At 37.9% G+C, this 22,536-nt stretch overlaps 1 non-coding gene across 1 annotated transcript; it reads left to right on the top strand.

The window, feature by feature from the left end:
* Window positions 1-13,102: 13,102 nt before the first annotated feature.
* LOC129402791 (U6 spliceosomal RNA) lies at window positions 13,103-13,209 on the top strand. Its single transcript, XR_008628834.1, has one exon. It is a non-coding gene; the product is annotated as a U6 spliceosomal RNA (small nuclear RNA).
* Window positions 13,210-22,536: the final 9,327 nt, after the last annotated feature.

Below are 22,536 nucleotides of genomic sequence, written 5' to 3'. Positions count from 1 at the left end.
ATTTGTTCAGTCTTTGATTAACCTGATTGAGTTGGGCATGAACTCCACATTGCTTTTTTATTTTATTGTATCACCATGAGATAGAATTACAAAGCTTTCATGTTTGAGATTCAGCCATACAATGACGGAACACCCATCCCTCCACCAGTGCACATTTTTCACCACTGATGTCCCAAGTATTCTCCCGCCCTTCACATCACAGTCCTCACACTGCCTCTATGGCAGACAATTTCCACACTCTCTCTCTCTAATTTGGGGGCATTAAGTTTTGCTCGAATTTCCCCACCACCATTCAAGCCTACCTGGCACGGGAAGATGCTAGATAATATATTTCCGTAGCTCATTTTGAATATCATAAGAACTCACGTGGCTGCAATTGTAAATGTAAATTTCTAGATTGGAAATGGTTGGGTTCTAGAAACATCTCTGTATGATACTAATCCATTTTGGGATTCAATTTGGAGTCTCTGGGCCAGGGCTGTTGGTTTACAGAGAGGGCATTGGGAGACAAATTGTGGGTGTGACAGCCAGTCTTCTGGATGAGTGGGAGCCCAGGGAGGGACAGCCCGGGTCCTCTGCCGACATGCAATCTGGAGATTTAATCCTGAACCCGCATACCTCGGCCTTGCTTGTGGAAGCTCTTGGTCACAGGGTTACTTGGTTACTCCAGATGGAATCATCTGGAGTAGGTGGGAAGACTGAACCTGCTCCATCTGGGGTGCACCAGTGATATTGGCCCAGCATGGGGCCCAGATACATCTCTGGCACTGTGGTGTCTTCTGGTACTCTCTGTTGTGTCTCTGGGCCAGGGCTGTTGGTTTGCTCAAATGACACCTGAAGGCAAATAGTGGGTATGGCAGCCAGTCTTCTGGGGAGGTGGGGACATGGGGAAGGAGAGCCTGGGTCCTCTACCACCATGCAATCTAGAGATTTAGTCCTTGAACCCATGTAACTGGGCCTTGCTTATGGAAGCTTTTGGTCACTGGGATCCCATCTGAAGTAGGCAGGGAGATTGCACCTTCTCCACTGGGGTGCCCCAGTGAAATTGGCTCCATATGGGGCCTTGATAGATCTCTGGTGCTGTGGTGTCTTCCAGGACTTGCCTCTGTATCTCTGCACCAGGCTGTTGGAGTGCTAAGATCCACATTACAAAATTTTCAGTAGATTGTACCTTGGTGAGGTCCATACTGAGATGGTGGAGTCAGGCTTGGGGTATGGCGGTGATCTTGGATTGTGGAGGCAAGTGGCTGACAGACACTCTGCTTGGGTGGGCACAGGTCAATCTGCCCCTCTCCAATTTACCCCAGTCTGTTCAGCCATGTATGGGTCCAAGCTTAACTGCGGCTTTTGATCTCTTTCAAGATTTATTTAGGGGTCTCCGAAGCAAGGCCGGTAGTAGAGCTTACAGCATGGAACTGGGATTAGTTTGTGGGGGTGACTGGCAGTGCTTCCATGTGTAATGGGAAGTGGGAGAGGTGGCCCATGCCAACTCTGAGAAAACCTGGAGATTTCCATCACAAAACCCACGTACCAGAATTTTCAGCAAATTACATCTTGGTGAGGTTTGTCCTGAGACAGTGGAGTCAGGCTGGGAGTATGGCAGTGATTTTGGTTTGTGGAAGCAAGTAGCTTCTGGGGGTTCTGCTTGGGCTGGCCACCAGGCCAACTAACCCCCCCCCCAATTTACTCCAGTCTTTTCAGCCATGTTCGGGTCTGATATTTACCATGGCTTTTAATCTCTTTTGAGATTTATCTATGAGTCTCTGAAATAAAGGTCAATAAATGAGCTTGTATAGCTGAGTTGGAGGTGGTTTATGGGTGTGGCTCTCACATATCTAAATTTTTGGCTGTTTAATTTCTTGGTAAACTTGGTCCCGAGTTGTTGGGGTCTGGCCAAAGGCAAAGCACAATTTGGGGGTATCAGGTAGCCTGAAGGCACCATCAGGATGATGATGCACTCACCCCACAGGTACAGGGTGACCTGTCGGTGGCACCATACTCCCTTTTCCTTTATTTTTTAATCGAATCACCGTGAGATAGTTACAAAGGTTTCCTGATTGAGTTTCAGTCCATGATCGAACACCCATCCCTCCACCAGAGGACATTTTCCACCACCAATGTCCCCTGTATCCCTCTCCACTATCCCACCCCTCCCCCTAACTCTGTTGCAGATAATGTCCCTCTCAGTCTCTCTCTACTTTGGGACATTATGCTTTGCAATACCAACACTGAGAGGCCATCATGTTTGATCCATTTTGTGTTTCAGCACTCATTTCCCATCCTGGACGATCCCTCCAACTATCACAGGTTTAGTGATCCCTTCTCTATTCTGGCTGCCTTCTCCCCAAGTTCATGAGGCAGCCTTTCAACCATGGAGCAATATTCCTGGCTCTTGTCTCTATTGTCCTTGGGTGTCAATCTCATATTATGTTCTTTTATATTATACAAATGAGTGCAGTTATTCTATGTCTGTCCCTTTTTTCTGATTCTTTTAACTTAGCATGATAAACCACCCACTTATAAGCAAATTTCATGATTTCATTTTTCTTAACAACTCAATAGTATTCCATTGTGAAGATGTATCAAAGTTTCTTTAACCAGTTGTCTATTGTCAATCATTTGGATTGTTTCCAGATTCTGGCTATTGTGAACAGTGCTGTGATGAACGTACAGGTACAGAAGTCATTTTTGCTGTGCCTTTTTGCACCCCTGGAATATACTCCCAGGAGTGGTATTGCTGGCTCAGATGGAAACTGTATCTCTAGTTTTTTGAGGGATGTCCATATTGTATTCCAAAAAGGCTGGACCAGTTGGCATTCCTACCAACAATGAAAGAGAGCCCCTTTCTCTCCACATCTGCATCAGTGCTGGTTGTTCTTTTCTTTTAGATGTGTGTCAGTCTCTGTGGTTTGAGATGAGATCTCATTGCTGTTTTGATTTACATATCCCTGATGACCAGTAATGTGGAGCATTTTCTTGTGCCTTTGGCCATTTGTATTTCTTTCTTGAGTGAGTTTCTGTTCATTTCTCCTCCTTTTTTTGCGATAGTGTTGAAGGTTTTTAATCATGTATAATTCTACCAATGTCTTATATACCCTGGATATTAACCCCTTATCTAATGGGTTTTGGGCAAATAACTTTTCCAATCCCATGGATTATCTCTGTATTTTGGTCACTGTTTCTTTTGAGGTGCAGAAGATTCTTAATTTAATGTAGCTCCATTTGTTTATGTTTGTTTCCACTTTTCGGGTCAGTGATATTTCATCATTAAAGATGCATTTAGCTTCAATGTCATGGGTTCTGCCTACATTTTTCCCTGTGTACCTATGAATTCAGGTCTGAAATTGAGGTCTTTAATCCACTTTGATCTGACTTTTGTGCCTGATGTGCCTCAGAAAATCAAGTACCTCAAAATAAACTTAACTAAAAACGTGAAGGACCTATACAAAAAAAGCACAAAACACTACTTCAAGAAATAAAAGTGAACAGTTAGAAATGGACACACATACTCTGCTTATGGACTGGGATGATTAACATTGTCAAAATGGCAATATTTCCCAAAGCATTATGTAGATTTAATGCAGTTCCTACTAAGGATACCCATGACATTCTTCAATGAAATAGACAAAAAGCAAAAAAAATAGAAAACAAAGAAATAGACAAAACATTCTTAGATTCATCTGGAACAATAAACCCCCATGAATAGCTAAAGCAGTTCTTGGAAAAAAGAAAATGGCAGGCATCACCTTTTTCAACTTCAAACTCTAGTACAGAGCAGTAGTAATTAAAACAACATGGTACTGGAATATAAACAGACCTGCAGACCAATAGAGCAGAGTAGAACATGTCACAGACTCTCTAATATATGATTGCTTAATTGTTGATAAAGGAGCAAGAAATGTGAAGTGGAACAAAGAAGGCATCTTCAACAAGTGGTACTGGGAAAAAAAGTATAGCTACCTGCAAAAAGAAATCTCATATTCTGTTCACAAATTTAAGTCATGCATGTAAACATGAAGAAGCATAAATCTCTACATATTGCTGACTAGGTTTGATTCCTTAATACTTTTATGGTCCCCTAAACACCAGCAAGGATCACTCATGAGGAAAAGCCATATGCCCCAACTTTTACTTGAAATGAAAGAAAGGATGACTATAAAAAATGTGTGATATGCTAGCATATGGTTCACCAATATACATGGAATTTCTCATTTTAGAAATTCTAGTGGAAAAAAAAGTTAGGTGAATAAAGATTGGACTGTGATTGTCTCAGGATTTTTATTTAAAGAAAACAACTAATAAAATTTCAAAAACTTTCTCTGAATAGGAAAGTTTTTGTTCAGTAGAAAGGGTAGAAAGGCATGATTACTTTGAAATGAAAATCTGACACTATTTTTCCCAATATATGTGAACACATCTTGGGACTTATGCTATCAGATGTCTTCCTTCCAGATCACTGTATCACTGTATCACTGTCATCCTGTTGCTCATCGATTTGCTCAAATGGGCACCAGTAATGTCTCCATTGTGAGACTTGTTGTTACTGTTTTTGGCATATTGAATAGGCCACGGGGAGCTTGCCAGGCTCTGCCGTGAGGGTGGGATGCGCTTGGTAGCTTGCTGGGCTCTCCGAGAGGGGCAGAGAAATCAAACCTGGGTTGGCCGAGTGCAAGGCAAACATCCTACTCACTGTGCTATCACTCCTTCTAGATAATAAATCTAAAAAATCTTTATAGCCAATATGCAGTAACGAGAGAAAGTATAAAGGTACCTGTAAAAAGACCAGAGAGACGATTCAGTGGTTAAGAAGCACTTGCATTGTACATGGTCAACCCTGGTTTGACCTTTGACACTGCATACGGTCCTTTGAGTCTCACCAGGAGTGATCCCTGAGCTCAGACCCCGGAGTTAGCCCTGAGCACCACCATATGTAGTTCAAAAGCAAAAAAGTCCTAAATGTAGATTTTTTTAATCATTTCTTAGCCACTGATGTATGAAGTAATTTTATTTAAGTCACCTCAACTCTCCAAACTTCATATTTCTTATCCTTTAGAAGTGGTTTCAAGCTCTGCAGGAAGTATAGGTTGTCTTTTTCTTTGTTCCTCCACTTTCAGCTCAGGGTCACAAGGGGAGTGTATTGAATGAGTGACTTATGAGAAAGAAAATGAATCAGTGCATCTCCTGAAGATCAGCACCTAAGAGAATCTCTATTTAATACCCACACACAGAATGGAAAATATTCCTTGAGATTGCCACTGACTGGAATGAGGAGTATGATGATTAAAGACAAAGGGAGATAAAATAGGAAAAGTAATTTAGAATATGATAATATATAATAAACATATCCATATCTAAAGTAATTTGGGGCTGGAATAATCTTTCTGGGATTCAATTGAACTGTTCAGAGATGCAGTCAGCATTATGAAAGTGCCTATTTACATCTTTTCATTAAATTAGTTCTGTTTGTGCTGACCCTGCCACCTCCATGTCATATGTGAGGTCTTGATAAGACTAGAGGAAACACACAACGACAAATATGTTAGCCTTTAGGTGGCTCACAGCATGCAACTGCTAGTCCTATGGTTCTTGTGTAATGTGTCCATAATACTGCTGTACTTCTTCACTTACGATAACATCTATCTTTCTCCTTCCTCTAGCTTATGAGTATTTTCTTCTCTTATTAATTTCATCAAAGGCATTTGTACACAATTTGATCATCATTATCATCTCCTCTGCCTCTTAACCATGGTGTCTATAAATTGCAAATACATAAATGAAAACCATTGAGAATCTCATTTGGGAATTTGAATTTTATAAATCCTCATTTGTGATTTTGATTCATGTTCAAAATTAAGAATGATTCAGATTGTGGCCCAGAGATAGAATATATGTCTTACTCAGAGTTCAATTTCTGACACTTAAAAAATGTTTTACTCAGTGTGTGAGTGCTTGATACACATTTAAATTCAAAAACTTCTGAATTATATATATGAATATGTCTGAATGTGTGAATAGATTTGGTATTTTCTATGATGGCTGTCATATGTGTGAGGCTGTCATATTCTATCCTAAAGTCATTTTCCCTTCACAGAATATACTCTAGTAACATCTAGTGTTCTGGAAACATCTGTACTAGTATTCTGAAAACTACACCATGCATGTCTAGACAGAGGTCTCTTAACTGATTAAATGTCTGTAGGATGATAAGGAATAGATTTAGTAGTTAAAGAAGGTTGATAATTATCAGACTTTACTTTTCACTCTCTTAATATTAATCTAACCTTTTAGGAAACTTGTCCAATGTGTTTTTTTTAAAAAATACTATATCATATAAAAGTCTCTCTTACCTATCAAGGAGCTTATGTAGTAAAATGTTCTGGGATACTGATACATCAAAAGCATATTTTATAGTTTGGCACCAAGGGTCTTTAACATTATGTTTGTTGTTTTGTTTTCAGCCTGATCTTAAAGCTTTTTACCCGGATGACTTTGATTATTATTATTGGAGTGTATTGGATAACTTTGCTCCTCCTGCAGGGAGCTTAGGTTTTTATTGAGTTACTCCCACAACAGTGCTCATGAGGCACATCCACTTCCATCAAGCACTAATCATTCTATATTGCTTTTCACTTGCATAGTTTACCAATGTCCTTTTTGTATAGATTCAAGGAGACAGTTGATACTATACTTTTGTAAAATAGGAGTTAATTGACTCCAAAATAATATTTATTCCTGGGCATCCATAATTACTTGACTTAACCTAGGAACTTGCATAGTTCCTAGCACCCCAAAAGCACTGTCCCAACAAAAAGACTGGATAGACCCAGGAAAAGTGGTAAGCTACCCTGGCATCGAAAAGAGACAAGCTAAGCACCATACGTATAATAAGTTAAGAGCATGGTCATGGAAAAAAGCTCTGTCATGACTCAAAGAGAAATAACTGAATAAGGACCCTGCTTGGGTTGGGAAAGAGTAACCTGGCCTGAGGACTGTGGTCTGGAATATATAGCGAGATGTCCCTAGGAAGAACAAATCTTTAAGCTTAATATACCTCTTATGTGGTCATACAAAATGACTAGAAATATTATGTATTTTATTAAATATTAATAGTAAAATAAATGACTAGAAGAAGTAAATTCATTATGATTGTATAAATGGATTACTATCCGAGGGCATGCGAAAGCAGTACACCCTAGATGGAAACTGGCCCGGGAGCAGGTTGCCTAGTAGTCCGGAGTGATGAACCCTCAGATGAGATATTGGCCTTGAGTTAATCTCCTAGAACTTCCCCTGAAGGAGTGGTTTTACATCTGTTTGCTATCTTAATGTTCAACCCACCTATGTGATTTCAACTCCCACCCTTCATGATTTCTGTAAGGGGAAATCGGGAGGAGAAGGATGAGAACTAAGAAAACTTTGAGGTCTACAAGGAGACTAGGATGATGGAGCTACAATGACTGAAACTACGACCAAAACCATGACTGAGATTGTGCAGTAAGGAGAGTGCTGGCCTCACCCCCTCCAGACAGGCCTCTCCATGTTCAAATCCAGGCACCTCAGGCGTCATGTGAGTTCAGGGCATGCATGTAAAGGGAAGGTTGGAAACCACGTGTTAGTTGCTGGGCACACACAGGTGCTCAGTCATCCGCCATCTGTGACCATCACCGTGGTGTCTGGCAGAACTCCTGGCCCCACACCACCCCTAGAGGCCAGCCCAGCATTATATATATAAATATATACACATATATATGTATATATACATATATATGTGTATATATTATATATATATATATATATATATATATATATATATATATGGACTGGAGCAATAGCACAGTGGTTGGGCGTTCGATTTTCACGGGGCCGACCCGAGTTCGATTCCTCTGTCTCTCTTGAAGAGCCCGGCAAGATACCGAGAGAATCGAGCCCGCACGGCAGAGCCTGGCAAGCTACCCATGTGTATTGGATATGCCAAAAACAGTAACAATAAGTCTCTCAATGAGAGACGTTACTGGTGCCCGCTCAAACAAATCGATGAGCAACGGGATGACAGTGACAGTGACAGTGATGTATGGAGCATGGAGCGATAGCTCCAGCACAGGCTAAAGCAACAGCACAGCGGGTAGGGCTTTTGCCTTGCACAGGGCCTACTGGGGTTCAATTCCTTCGCCCCTCTCGGAGATCCCGGCAAGCTACCGAGAGTATCCCGCCTGCACCGCAAAGCCTGGCAAGCTCCCCGTGGCATATTCGATATGCCCAAAACAGTAACAACAAATCTCACAATGGAGACGTTACTGGTGCCTGCTCGAGCAAATTGATGAAAAATGGGATGACAGTGATACAATGATTATTTAATGTAATTTTATGTGAATAAAATTTCTACTATAAGCTTACTACTTGTTACTTAGTATAAAATAAATATTTAACAGACTGGTTTTAGAAACATTTAGTTGTGTGAACATGATAAAAAATCATTCTTTGATGTGTCTAACATTATGGCTGACAGAGTCTGAAGTACTAGAAATTCAGTGAAATTGTGTCAAATAATGCCAAATAGATATGAGAGCTTTGAAATTAATTTTGATATTATTTTTTAATATCTAAAGAGATGATCACTTTTAAGAATTATGGTTCATGTTTTCTATGTTTTTGGTTGATGAATAGTGTTTATAGTATCTCCTTATTTATACCGAAGTTTGGAAGTAATTGAAATTATTTGCAAAATTTAAACAAACTCAGTTGGAAACAAAATTTCAAACTTAAGCCTAAGTGATGCTGGAATATAGAGTATATTTATTGTTGCTAATAAATTGCATTGAATCAATAGAAGACTTAAATGGTAATTGAGAAAAAGCAGAAAGAATGGATTTTCTTGATACATGTTAATTGCCTGTATTATGTTTGGCTATAATAATTGCGTGTGTAAACAATTATTATTAGACATATATTTAACAGACCACTAGTTAAATATGTTCAGATGCATATGGATTTGTAAAGATCAGAGATTTATTAAGAGCTAGAGCTAACATATACCATAGGTCACATTAGAGACAGGGCTTGAAGATACTGTTTAAGAAAATTCAGCAAACTTCTATTAATTTCTAACATTGTGTGATGAATGGGTGAAATCTTCATTCAAAACCCAGACATGTTTGAGACTAAGTTCACTGCTTCTTGGAGAACCTAGAACATTTATCTCAATAACTTACTTTTTAAAAATAGATACTTGAATTAAGATAAACTGGAAATAGCAAGAAAATTTTGTGGTGAGTAAAGTTTATTTACATTTACTGGTATTTTTTCTGAACAATAAGGTGTAAATTCAGAATAAAGCGAATTAAACAGTGTCAAGAGTTTTTTTCTTTCTCATACATACAAGCAATTATTAACCAATACATTGATACCATAATCATCAGGACCTAAATTTCTTTCATTTATACATCTATTATCCTCAGTTAATAATTCCTGTGCATAGGTAAATATGGGTACCAAATCCTAACGATGAAATCTGTATCCTGACTTGCAGAGGAACAAGGGAATAGGTGAATCAGACATAGACTAATTATTTTTGTTAATTATTTATTATTTGTGTAGACTACCCTTTTTGACCCTTATAATACACAATGAGAAAATGGACTCTATATAAAATTGACTCTGAAGTAATTAGTTCTTTATAATACAGTATTATGTATATTTGCAGAAATATGCATATACACATACACACTCTTTTTTTGTAATTTATTGATTTTTAATTAGTGAATCACTGTGAGGGTACAGTTACAGATTTATACATATTTGTGCTCATGTTTCCCTCATACAAAGTTCGAGAACCCATCCCTTCACCAGTGCCCATTCTCCACCACAAATGGTTTATGGTGGAGAATTCCTCCCACCCTCCCCAAGTCCATCTTCACCACAAATAAACCCAGCAACCCTCCCACCCTCCCCAATCCCATCTCCCCCCACCCCACCCTGCCACTGTGGCAGGGTATTCCCTTTAGTTCTCTCTCTCTAATTAGGTATTGTGGTTTGCAATAAAGGTGTTGAGTGGCCATTGTACACACACTCTTTTTAATTGAATCACGAGATACAGTTATGAAGCTTTCATGTTTTAGTTTCAGTCATAAAATGATCAGACACCCAGCCCACCACCAGTGCACATTTTCCACCACCAATGTCCCCTGTATCCCTATCTCCATCCCAACCCTCCCCCTGCCTCTATGGGAGACAATTTTCCCCATACTCTTTCTCTACTTTTGGGCATTATGGTTTGCAATATAGATATGGAGAGGCTATCACATTTGGTCTTTTATCTACTTTCAGCACACATTTCCCATCCTGAAACATCTCACATCTCTCTAATCATCATTGACTTAGTGAGCCCTTCTCTATTCCAGCTGCCTTCTCCCCTAGCTCATGACTCAGGCTTCCAATCACGGAGCAACATTCCTGGCCCTTGTCTTTGGGTGTCAATCTCATATTACGTTCTTTTATATTCCTCTAATGAGTGCAGTCATTCTATGTTTGTCCCTCTCTTTCTAACTCATTTCACTTAATATGATACTCTCCATGATGATCCACTTATAAGCAAATTTCATAACTTCATCTTTCCTAACAGCTGCATAGTATTCCTTTGTGTAGATGTTCCAAAGTTTCTTTAACCAGCCATCTGTTTTCGGACACTCATTTTTTTCCAGATTTTGACTCTTGTAAATAGCGCTGCAATGAACATACAGGTGCACATGTCATTTCTAATGACATACATACACAATAAATTAAATATTGATGATATGACAGAAGATTGATACCAAAGATGAGTGTTGACATACTTATATAACTATATTTACATTTATGTTATATAAGACCTAGAAAATCAGAGTTGCTAAAAATAATTACATCTGTTTATTTATGCATATATACATGTTAATTATAGGTTAAAATATCTATGAAGAAATTTTAGCTTATTAAAATCTTAAAGAAACAATTGGGGTAAATAGAAAAAATGCAAATGACATTGTCATAAAAATATAATTAATTCATGCTGATTTTATTTTAATTCACTGATATATACATGGACTGGAGTGATAGCACAGCAGGTAGGGCATTTGCCTTGCATGCTGCTGACCCAGGTTCAATTCTTCCATCCCTCTCGGAGAGCCCAGCAAGCTACTGAGAGTATCTTGTCTGCAAGGCAGAGCCTGGCAAGCTACCTGTATATTTGATATGCCAAAAACAGTAACAAGAAGTCTCACAATGGAGATGTTACTGGTGCATGTTCAAGCCAAGCGATGAGTAACGAGAGGACAGTGATACAATGGTACAGTGATATGGTGATATACATAGTTTTAAAGGTATTCATGATCAGGTTTCAGTCATACAATGATCTAACACTCATCCTTCCACTAGTGTCCATTTCCCAACACCAATGACCCGTGTTTCATTTCCCTCCTGTCATAACCCCTCCCCCAGCATACCTCTATGGCAGGCACTTTCCTTTTCTCTCTCTGTCTCTTTCTGTCTCTCTGTATCTCTCTCTGTAACTCTCTGTTTCTCTCCCTGTTTCTCTCTCTGTTTCTCTCTCTGTTTCTCTCTCTCTCCCTCTGTCTCTCTGTCTCTGTCTCTGTCTCTGTCTCTGTCTCTGTCTCTGTCTCTGTCTCTGTCTCTCTCTCTCTCTCTCTCTCTCTCTCTCTCTCTCTCTTTCTCTGTGCCTCTCTCCCTTTCTCTCCCCTGCCCCCTTCTGGACACTATGGTCTGCAACACAGATACTGAGAGGTTATCATGTTCCTTTACCTATTTTCCATCTTTCATTTTTACCTAATAAAATTTGACTCTATAAATTGCGAAGATAAAGACCTGATAAAGGAAGCAAATTTCTATTCCATTTCCACAACACAAAGTTGTCCACAAATATCCTCACCTCTTTTTAATAGTGAGGTCTATTTAATAGTGAGGTCTATTTCAGTAGTGTACACAAAATCATGTATCTTAGCATACTAATCTCTTTACTCATTGATAGCAAGTGAAAACTCAAATTTTTATGTACTACACTTTTAGCAGAATCTAGAAAACACTATATGCAAGAACTAGTGTCTTCATGACCAGAAGGATGTTAGGCAAGAAGGAGTAAAATAACTCATAGAAAAAAACATAAGACATTAATATTATTAACAGTAATATATTAGAACTGTCTTTTGATCAAGACATAAAAATTCAAAAAAGGAAGTTTAATGGGAAAATAGGTTATGAGGAAACTTGTGTGCTATGTTAAGTAAAAAATAGAGACTAATGGGAGACTGCTTAGAGACTATTAGTCAATCAGTATTATAATACTAAGTTGCATAAAGAATGGATTAAATAAAATAAAGATGTACATATTAGCTGAGACATCATGATAAATTGGAGAATTTGACACTGTATGACTTATAGAAAATCATGTGAATCAAAAATGTCTATCCAGTGTCCACGATAGCAAATCTAAACACCAAAACATACTTTCCTCTTTGGATTAAAGTTTATCCTAGTACAACTTTTAGCCAAGTTGTGGGAATTTATTGAATGCTTGAAGTTTATGTGAGAGACTTTTATTCAAACACATATTTAAATGCCACCAGCAACTTAATCTTCCTACTCAAACATGAAGTAAGTCAAGGACAAAAATTGTTTTCTCTAACCTTTCCCTCTTAAAGGTTGCCATGTGATTACAACATTTATTTCTAAAATGATGGTTTTTCTTCCCAAGTGAAAATAAACCAAGAATTCTTCTCCAGAAAAGCAGTTTTCTGAACTTTGCACACAGAAGGATCAAATTATCCTTTTCTAATGTAAATTAAGTCCTGCTGGAGCAACAGAGCCTTACTCCATAAATTATTCTGGACTTTTGTGCAAACTTAGTGCGGTTTCAAATGTGACATCGTGGGAATGTTTAATTGAGCATTACCAGAGTGGTACAGTTGGTTGAGCTTAGTGTACTCTTGAATATTGAACCCCATCCTCCACTAGAGTACTTTGTTGCATTAGCACATACTACTATGGACTAAAATGCTCTTCTAGAATTTGAGCTGCTTGAGGGAAGGAATATGAGCAGTCAAAAGAACTGTAGTTAGTGCTCGCTTTGGCAGCACATATACTAAAATTGGAACAATACAGAGAAGATTAGCATAGCCCCGGCGCAAGGATGACACACAAATTCGTGAAGTGTTCCATATTTTTAAAAGATAGGAATAGATATTTTACTGAAGAGTATGTTTTTGCTGTATCAAATCAAGACTTGAAAACACATTTAACATCTACCTATTAAGGAAACCAAGATCATATTGTATGCCACTATACACCTACAAGAACAACTGAATTGAAAAATAATGGCAATACCAAATTCTGGTGTGTTTAGAATTAGAGCTCTAGTATTGGATCTCTGTTATGCTGCTGGCAGAAATACTTTGGTAGATTCCTTTAAAAATAAATATACAGCAATTGCATTTTTGGAAATTTATCCCAGAGATATGAAAATTCATCTTACACAAAAATTTGTACTAATTTTTATTGTATTAATGATAAATCTCTGTTTTTGAAAAAAAGAACTGTAGTTAGCTGTTTTGAGTTCTTTAAGATAACTAATTTTAAATGGTTCAAGGTAATGTCTATTATACAATATATATCTGTCACTGTCACTGTCATCCCTCTGCTCATCGATTTGTTTGAGCGGGCACCAGTAACGTTTCTCATTGAGAGACTTATTGTTACTGTTTTTGACATATCAAATACACCACGGATAGCTTGCCAGGCTCTGCCATGAGGGCACAATACTCTCGGTAGCTTACCAGGTTTTCTAGAGGGGCGGAGGAATCGAACATGAGTCGGCCACGTGAAAGGCGACCACCCTACCGCTATGCTAAATTCATTGCCTTATTTGTATTGTCACAGAAACAACTTGAGTTTAATACAATTACCTTCAGATTCAAAGATGAAACCAAAGATTGAAAATTTTATATGGTTGAATTCAAATCACATGTTTAGCAATGTATGAGCAAGACCTGAATGAAGGTGATTTGATTCAAGTTCATCTAATAAAATTTTTTCTCTGATCAGGATCAGATATATTTTATTATTAAAGATGATTCTTAACACTTTTGCAATCATCCATGGAGGATATTATTATTTAAGCATTACAAATTAAAAGGGATGTTAAGTAACTTATTTCCAATGTGTTCCCTAATGCTATAGATAGGATTTATTTGAAAATAGTTTTGTTCATTTTTATTAAGAATTATATCATGTTCAATAGTCAGTAAGTCATTAGCTGGAAAGAATAATAATGGTGTTTATATTTTAGTCATCATGAACATATCGGAGAAAACAGCATTTATTCAGATATTGAGTTTTCCTGTCAAAGACTTCAGCTTTAGATACATAACCCTCTAAAAATTTTACAATAAAAAAGTAAGCATAGAACTAGACCAAGAAGGTAATTAGAAAGATAAATTATTCTAATAAAGCAAAGAACCACCATAATACTCTCTGGCAAACACTGAAAGACCTTCCCCAAGATTAGGTACAAAGATGAATGTCCATGTTCATCACTGCTGTTTAATATGCTCTTAACAGTAATAACCACACCAATTAGACAAGAAAAAGAAATCAAAGCAGTCTAATTTAGAGAAAAAGAAGGCAAACAATCACTATTTGCAAATGTCATGACAATATATGTAGAATATCTTAAAAAATTCACCCAAAACATCTTTTGGAAGCAATATACCAGTATAACAAAATAACAACACACAAAATCACTACTCAAAACTGGTGCAGTTTTATATGTAAAAAGTGTGCCTTCTAGCATAGGATCTAAAAATTGTGCTAGATGGGGATCCAAAAATTCAACTTTGTTTAAAGCAGTGCTCCCAAAACATAAAATGACTATGAATCAACTTAAAAAAGGATAGGGAAATCTTCCACATAAAAACTGTATGTCACTTATGAAAGAAATAGTAGAGTGCATTAGGAAATGGGAACACAAAACTTATTCATGATTAGAAGAATTAATATTGATGAAATGTCTTTTTTTACCTAAAGTACTATGCAGAAATAACGCAATTCCTATCAAAATACATTAGGGAAAGCATGAACATAATGATCCAGTATGTGACATCAAGCAACTCTTCAGTGACTTGATTGTGCTGGCAAAGATAACAAAAAGAACAAACAAAAACACAATTAAAAAGTGGGACCATATGAAATTGAAAAAGATACCCACTTGATGGGGGGAGAAGCTATTCACACAAATACATCAGATGGAATATCATTATCTAAAATTTAAAAGGCAAACATAAAGCTCACCAATAACAACAAACAACTGCCTCATCAATAATGGGAAGAAGAGATGAATAGATGCTTCTGTGTAGAAGATACGGAAATAACCAACAAGCATATGAAAGAGTCATTATTATTACTTATTATCATGGAAAAAGAAATAAAAATGACCAAAAACATTACCTCATACCACTGAAAAGACATATTTGAAAAAAATCTGGGACCACCAAACATTGATGGGGTGGGCAAAAAAAAAGGTATCCTCATTCATTCTTGGTGGGAGTATCACCTTTATGGCAAACAATATGTAAGTTTCTCAAAAATAGTAAGAATTGAGTTCCCTTTATTTTTTTTTTTGAGGTAAGTTTAGTGCAATTTTTTTTTATTGAATCACCATGTGGAAAGTTACAGAGTTTTCAGTCTAAATCTCCATTATACAATGCTCAACACCCTTTCCATCACCAGTGCACATTTTCCACCACCAGGAGCCCCCGTATATCTCCCGCCCACCCCCCATCCCCACCCCCGCCTGTGTAGCTGATAGTTTTCACTTTATTTTGATTACCTTCAATGTTTCAACAAAAAACTCACTATTCTTGTTTGGAGTTCCCCCCAAAGTCAGACCTGCTAAAAAGGGACCGTTTCACATTGCTGACAGTTAAGAGATATGAGGTCACGTGGCCGCAACAGTGGCCACGCAGTTTTGGACTTCTGTAAAAAATCCAGGGATAATTCTGCCTGAAATTTCATCACTGTAAGCTTTTACTTCCCTTTTGTGGAGCTCATAAGATGGAAAAGCCAAGAGAGAGAAACCCTTCCCCCTGGCACCACCTGGGGCAGTGGCTCAGTTCACAGTTTAGAGGCATTTCTGTGAGCTGCTGGTGTCCAAAGTACTTTAGCTGGCCTCTGGGATCATGCTCGTGCAGCAACGGAAAGTGAGTTCCATTTTTATCCCAGCTATTCTGCTTCTGGGTTTCTACACCTCAAACATAAAATAATTTACTTCAATAGATACGTGTGCACTTATGTTCACGGCAACACATAATAGAGTACTAGGGTATAGAAGGAATTAAATTGTCCAGAAACAGATAAATGTATAAATTATTTGTTTTAGATATACACAAGAAGAGAACACTGTGTATCCACATGAAAAAATAAAGATATGCAACTTTTGTTGCAACTTGAATGGAATTGAACACTATAATGTTGTGTGAAATAAGACAGAGGGAGAAGGGCAAATACAGGATGATCTCACTATCTGTGATATATAATGTAAAAAATCAAGTTTATGGACAATATCAATTGAAAACAAACCTTAAATACTGAATTTTAGGGTATTCTCCATAATCTCCACATATTATCATGGTATCTGAGACTGCTAGGTGGAGTCAGGGATTGAAGGAATGAATAGATTAAATTAATAATTGAGTACTTATTAATCATTAATAATTATTTATTAATGATTAATAATTGAACAGAGGTGGAGGGTCTTGACTCCATGAGTGGTACTAAGAAACATAATAATACTCACAAAAATCATAATTTACAATTGGCATATCATGCAATTGAGAGTTGGGATAAAAAAAAAAGTCAGACCAGAAGTGACGTAGGGAAGGGGAGGATTAATGCATACCACTTGGTGGCAGTAGGGTGCATTACCTTTGTATATTCATTCACACCACAGACTAGAACATTATTGTAACCCTATCACCTAAATTATAATCAAAATAAGTAATAAAAAAAGAGTTGAGATAACAATTAAAAATTGAAAAATCTTACGGGTTTGGACACATAAAGAATATTTCTCTTATATTGTCCTTCCCAAAGCCAATATAATGAAGATCACACATTGGTTAAATCCCCAACAAAAATTTAAAAAACTGTTTTTAAATTCATAGATATATTTAGTGTATCTCATATGGCCAGTTCACAAGGAAATTTGGGTATGTCTCCTAAGAGGTGCTCATGAGGCCTGGGGGTCCTCACAGTAGTTATTGGGCAATACATTTGTTGGTTCAATGTGAGTGGTCAGGATCCAACATTGTTCGGACTCTGGAGTGCTGAGAACTAACTGGATCATTCTCATGATGTTTGGAGATGTCCAGGACTATAGTAACAGATATTCAGGGATATGGGGTGAAGAAGATCCAGCTGAGGTTAGCCACATATAAAATTAGGACATTAACTCTTGTGTATCTTCCCTTTCCCTTATGAATATTCTTTGACCAAGATAGCTCCCAAAGATATGAAATCCAACCTTCCTAAAAATAGACTCACTTTTGTCCAATATAAACTGTATTTGTGACTAAACAGGAAAATCTAGAATATGAGTTTGCCAGTTTCCAACCTGCCAAGTTTTAGGTTAAAAAGCTCTGTTATGACCCATTAGCTTGCTTCAACTTGATCTATTGAAAATCAGTGAAGTCAGACCTTCAGGGTTATAATCCACTTGGCAAAGAACAAACAAAATCCATTCTTAAGAAATAAGAAACTCCCTAATTAATAACTTAAATTTCCGTTAATATAGTTTGTGGACAACACTACAAAAACATTTAGAAATATAGAAAACTAGTCACTATTGTAAAAATAAGAAATTAATTCTAGCAAAACTACACAAAATAGAGTAATAAGGACTATAGATAATAAAATTGACACATTCACTATTTAAATTAAATATTCTTAGAAAGCCAAAGAGACTGATTAAGATAAAATTAAGAACATCAGTAGAGGATTATAAAATATAAATTTAAAAGAATTGATATTTTAAAAATGAAATCAGGGGCCGGAGCGATAGCACAGTGGGTAGGGCGTTTGCTTTGCATGCGACCGACCCGGGTTCAATCCCCGGCATCCCATATGGTCCCCCAAGCACCGCCAGGAGTAATTCCTGAGTGCAAAGCCAGGAGTAACCCCTGAGCATCGCTGGGTGTGACCCAAAAAGCAAAAAAAAATAAATAAATAAAAATGAAATCACTGTCACTGTCACTGTCATCCCCTTGCTCATCGATTTGTTCGAGCGGGCACCAGTAATGTCTCTCATTGAGAGACTTATTGTTACTGTTTTTGGCATATCCAATACGCACGGGTAGCTTGCCAGGCTTTGCCTCTCAGGCTCGATACTCTCGGTAGCTTGCCGGGCTCTCTGAGAGGGGCGGAGGATTCGAAAAATGAAATAACTTTTAAAAAATGAAATAACTAAACTGAGAAACTAATAAATGGCTTTTGCCAAACATTAAAAATAAAACTTCACTGAAGAACAAAACTTAACAAATTTTTACACAAAAGTCAAGACATTTTGACATTTGCCCTTTACGTAGCACTGTCATCCCATTGTTCATCAATTTGCTCCAGCAGGCACCAATAACGTCTCCACTGTGAGACTTGTTACTGTTTTTGGCATGTCCAATACACCATGGGTAGCTTGCCAGGCTCTGCAGTGCGGGCGAGTTACTCTCAGTAACTTGCTGTGCTCTCTGAGAGGGGCCAATGAATCGAACCCGGGTCGGCATGTGCAAAGCAAATGTCCTTTCCACTTTGCTATCACTCCAGCCCATTTGCTCTATATAGCATTCAAAATGTAGGATAAAAATATTATAAAAATTATAATGTTAAACATATTTGCAATACAAAATTGTTGCTATAAGGCAAAAATTTAAGAGATACAAAATGTTCATGTGAAGATGTATTTAAAAGATGTAATATTAATAAAATAATCAAACAAAAAGATCATATATGTAGAATTTAATGCTCAAATAATAACTAGCTATAAAGAGAAACACAAAATATTGCGTTTTCCTCTTCTCTTTTGTTTTTCCTTTTGGTCTTCCAGGTAATACTCAGAGAACACAGGCAAGAGTCCACTCTTGGAAATGCTTGAAAAACCAGGTCATATATTTGTACTCGGGTTCACTGGTGCCAGGAACCAACAGAACCACATCTGGAGATAAATGGAGTGTCATGTGGTGCCAAGGATTAACCTAGATGCAGTACATGCAACCATGACTCCTATGTTACCCCACCTATCTCATAATATTTTCTTTGGGGAACAGTTGTTTCATTAAAATTGGTTTTTATTTTATTTATTTACTTATTTATTTTTTTGCTTTTTGTGTCTCACCTAGCGATGCTCAGGAGTTACTCCTGACTCTGCATTCAGGAATTACTCCTGGTGATGCTCAGATGATCATATGAAATGCAAGGGATCCAACCCTGGTTGGTTGTATTCAAGGAAAGGCCGTACCTACTGTCCTAACATTCCAGACACTCCGAAATGATATTTATTGAGATGCTATTATAGTCACCATTTTATAGTTGATGTTATTGCATCATCAAAGATAATTAAGTATTTTTGAGCTAAGCATCCATCCCTGAAATTAGAAAAAAAGAGAAAACAATTAAACATAAAGACAGAATGAATATAGTAGTGATGATGAAAAATGAGAGCATAAATTAGTCAAATAAGAATAATGCCCAATAGTTACAATGAAAATATTTCTAATACTGTTCCTGTGTGATTAAATATGTAGTGAGTCTTTTCAAAATAACAAAGGAAAAAGTTACAATAATTAAAATGCCAGTTTAGCTCTACTATATATAATTAAATGCTAGTATGTGAATACTACTTACTATTTACTATTGTATGCAGATGTTTTATTTAGACAAAGATTAGTAGGAATTACATTTTATCAAAATTGACATGGAATATATTTTAAAATGAAAATTCAAAATAAGAATTTTGAAAATGAGAATTAAAAAGTAAGAAAAGAGGCTGCCCAGACATCGGACCCTGAGCCACTGCCCCTTCCCGCGTCCCGCCGGCCCAGCCTTTCCCATGCGGCTCCATCCAACGGGGCCGTTTTGCAGGTAATCAGGGCACTCCCAGCCACGCCTCCCGGGTGCCCCACGTCCCAGGATCCCCTGTAAGGAAGAAACTGGGCGTGGCCTGTATCTCAGGGGGCGTAGCCTAAGAGGGGCGTGGCCTCCTGCTGGAGTGGTGTCCGCTAATGCGGCCACAGTTATTCTTCCTACCTTAGCACATTAGATATAGTCTTCTTGCTTTGAAAATCATTTTAACCCATCTCAATCACTTATGCGAACTAGCCCATTAGCTTACTTCAACTCTAGAAAAATTATCAGTGAATAAGAGAAGCTTAGCAAAACGTTTGTAAAGAGAACTTAGCCTTAAGTCTTCATTAAAGACCCCACATCAATCAGGAAGAAACGCCTATGTATAAGGAAGAACCCTACAATAGGAACAAGGCTGCCATCAGCAATAGCACAAAACAGAGCCTCTCTTTCTCTCAGCAACAGGGAGTAGGAATAAACAACTACAAAGTCCCAATTCTATACTTCCATAACAATATGAAGAAGCAGTGAAAATCCCCTCCACCAAGACAGGGAGAAGAAAAGATACCAGAAATCTCAAAAGGGGCTACCCACATCTACGACCTCTCAGATAAACAATTCAGAGAGGAAATTTGGAGGAGAATCGACCTACTCCAAGCAACTATGGAACAGACGTCCAATAAATTAAGGGAGGAGATGAATGAATCACTGGAACGTTCTACCAAGAAAATGCAGGAAGAAATGAGAGCAGAAATTTCAAACCTACGAACGGAAGTCACACAAATAAAGGAATCGGTAGATGAATTAAAAATCTCAGTAGATGCCCTCAACAGTAGAATGACTACAGCCGAAGACAGAATCAGCGAGCTTGAGGATGAGCTGCAGAAAGCTTACAGACAACAACAAATCATGGCCAAAGACCTCAAAATGGCTATAGAGCGAATCAGAGCCCTGGGGGATGACTTCAAAAGGAACAACATAAGAATCATTGGAGTACCAGAACCGCAGGGAAGTAACCCCAACGAATAAAACACAGTCAAAGACATCATTATTAATACATTCCCAGAGCTGGAGAAGGCAGGCATCCAGATACAAGGAGTCCAAAGAGTGCCAGCAAAAAGAGACCCAAATAAAAAGACTCCGAGGCATATCATAGTCAGAATGGCGGACACTGTGGATAGAGACACAATTCTACAAGCAGCAAGGTCAAAGAAGGAAATCACATACAAAGGAGCACCCCTCAGATTTACAGCAGACCTGTCAGAGGAAACCCTCCGAGTCCGAAGGCAGTGGTGGGACATAGTGAAAAAACTCAGTGAAATGAATGCCTCACCGAGAATACTTTATTCGGCTAAACTCTCACTCAAACTCGAAGGAACCATACACTATTTATCCGATAAACAACAGCTCAGGAACTTTATAGACTCAAAACAAAACTTGAAAGAAGGTCTAAAGGGGCTACTGTAAGACAAGGAGGAGCCCCATAAGAACAACAAATCCCACAGAAAGATGACACAAAACCACATCACAATAATCTCTCTAATGTCAACAGCCTAAATGCACACATCAAGAGACACAGAGTGGCAAAATGGATCCGGAAATTAAACCCAACATACTGCTGCCTGCAAGAAACACACCTGAACAAACAGAGTAAACATAGACTCAAAGTCAAAGGATGGAAAACAATCCTGCAAGCAAACAACTCCCTTAAAAAAGCTGGAGTGGCATCACTAACAGCACAATTGTAGACGGAGACTTCAATACGGCCTTATCACCTCTAGATAGATCAACAAGAACAAAACTCAACAAGGAAACACTGACTCTGAAAGAAGAAATTGAAGAGAGAGGCCTAATAGACCTATACAGGGCCTTACACCCCAAAAAGAAAGAATACACATTCTTTTCCAGTGCACACGGAACATTTTCTAAAATAGACCATGTACTGGGCCCCAGAACATACCTCAATAGAATCGGAAAAATAGAAATTGTATCAACAGTCTTTTCAGACCATGGTGCGCTGAAGATAGAAGCTAAGCACTCACGGACACGGAGAATCAAATCAAACACTTGGATATTAAACAATTCAATGTTGAACAATGAGTGGGTCAGGAAAGAAATCAAGGAAGAAATCAAAAAATACTTAGAAACAAATGAGAATGAAGACACGAGCTGCCAAAACGTATGGGATGCAGCTAAAGCCGTGATAAGGGGAAAATTTATAGCTCTACAAGCATTCCTCAGGAAGGAAGAAAAGGCCCACATAGACAGCTTGACTTCACGACTTAAGACCTTAGAAAAGGACCAGAAAAAGGAACCCAAACCAGATCAAAGGAAAGAAATAATAAAAATCAGAGCAGAAATTAATGACATGGAAACCAAAAAGACAAT

Source organism: Sorex araneus, chromosome 2, assembly GCF_027595985.1.
Source record: "Sorex araneus isolate mSorAra2 chromosome 2, mSorAra2.pri, whole genome shotgun sequence".
Lineage (NCBI taxonomy): Eukaryota > Metazoa > Chordata > Mammalia > Eulipotyphla > Soricidae > Sorex > Sorex araneus.
The sequence above is the reverse complement of the archived record's forward strand: the minus strand, read 5'-3'. Positions and strand labels throughout refer to the sequence as shown.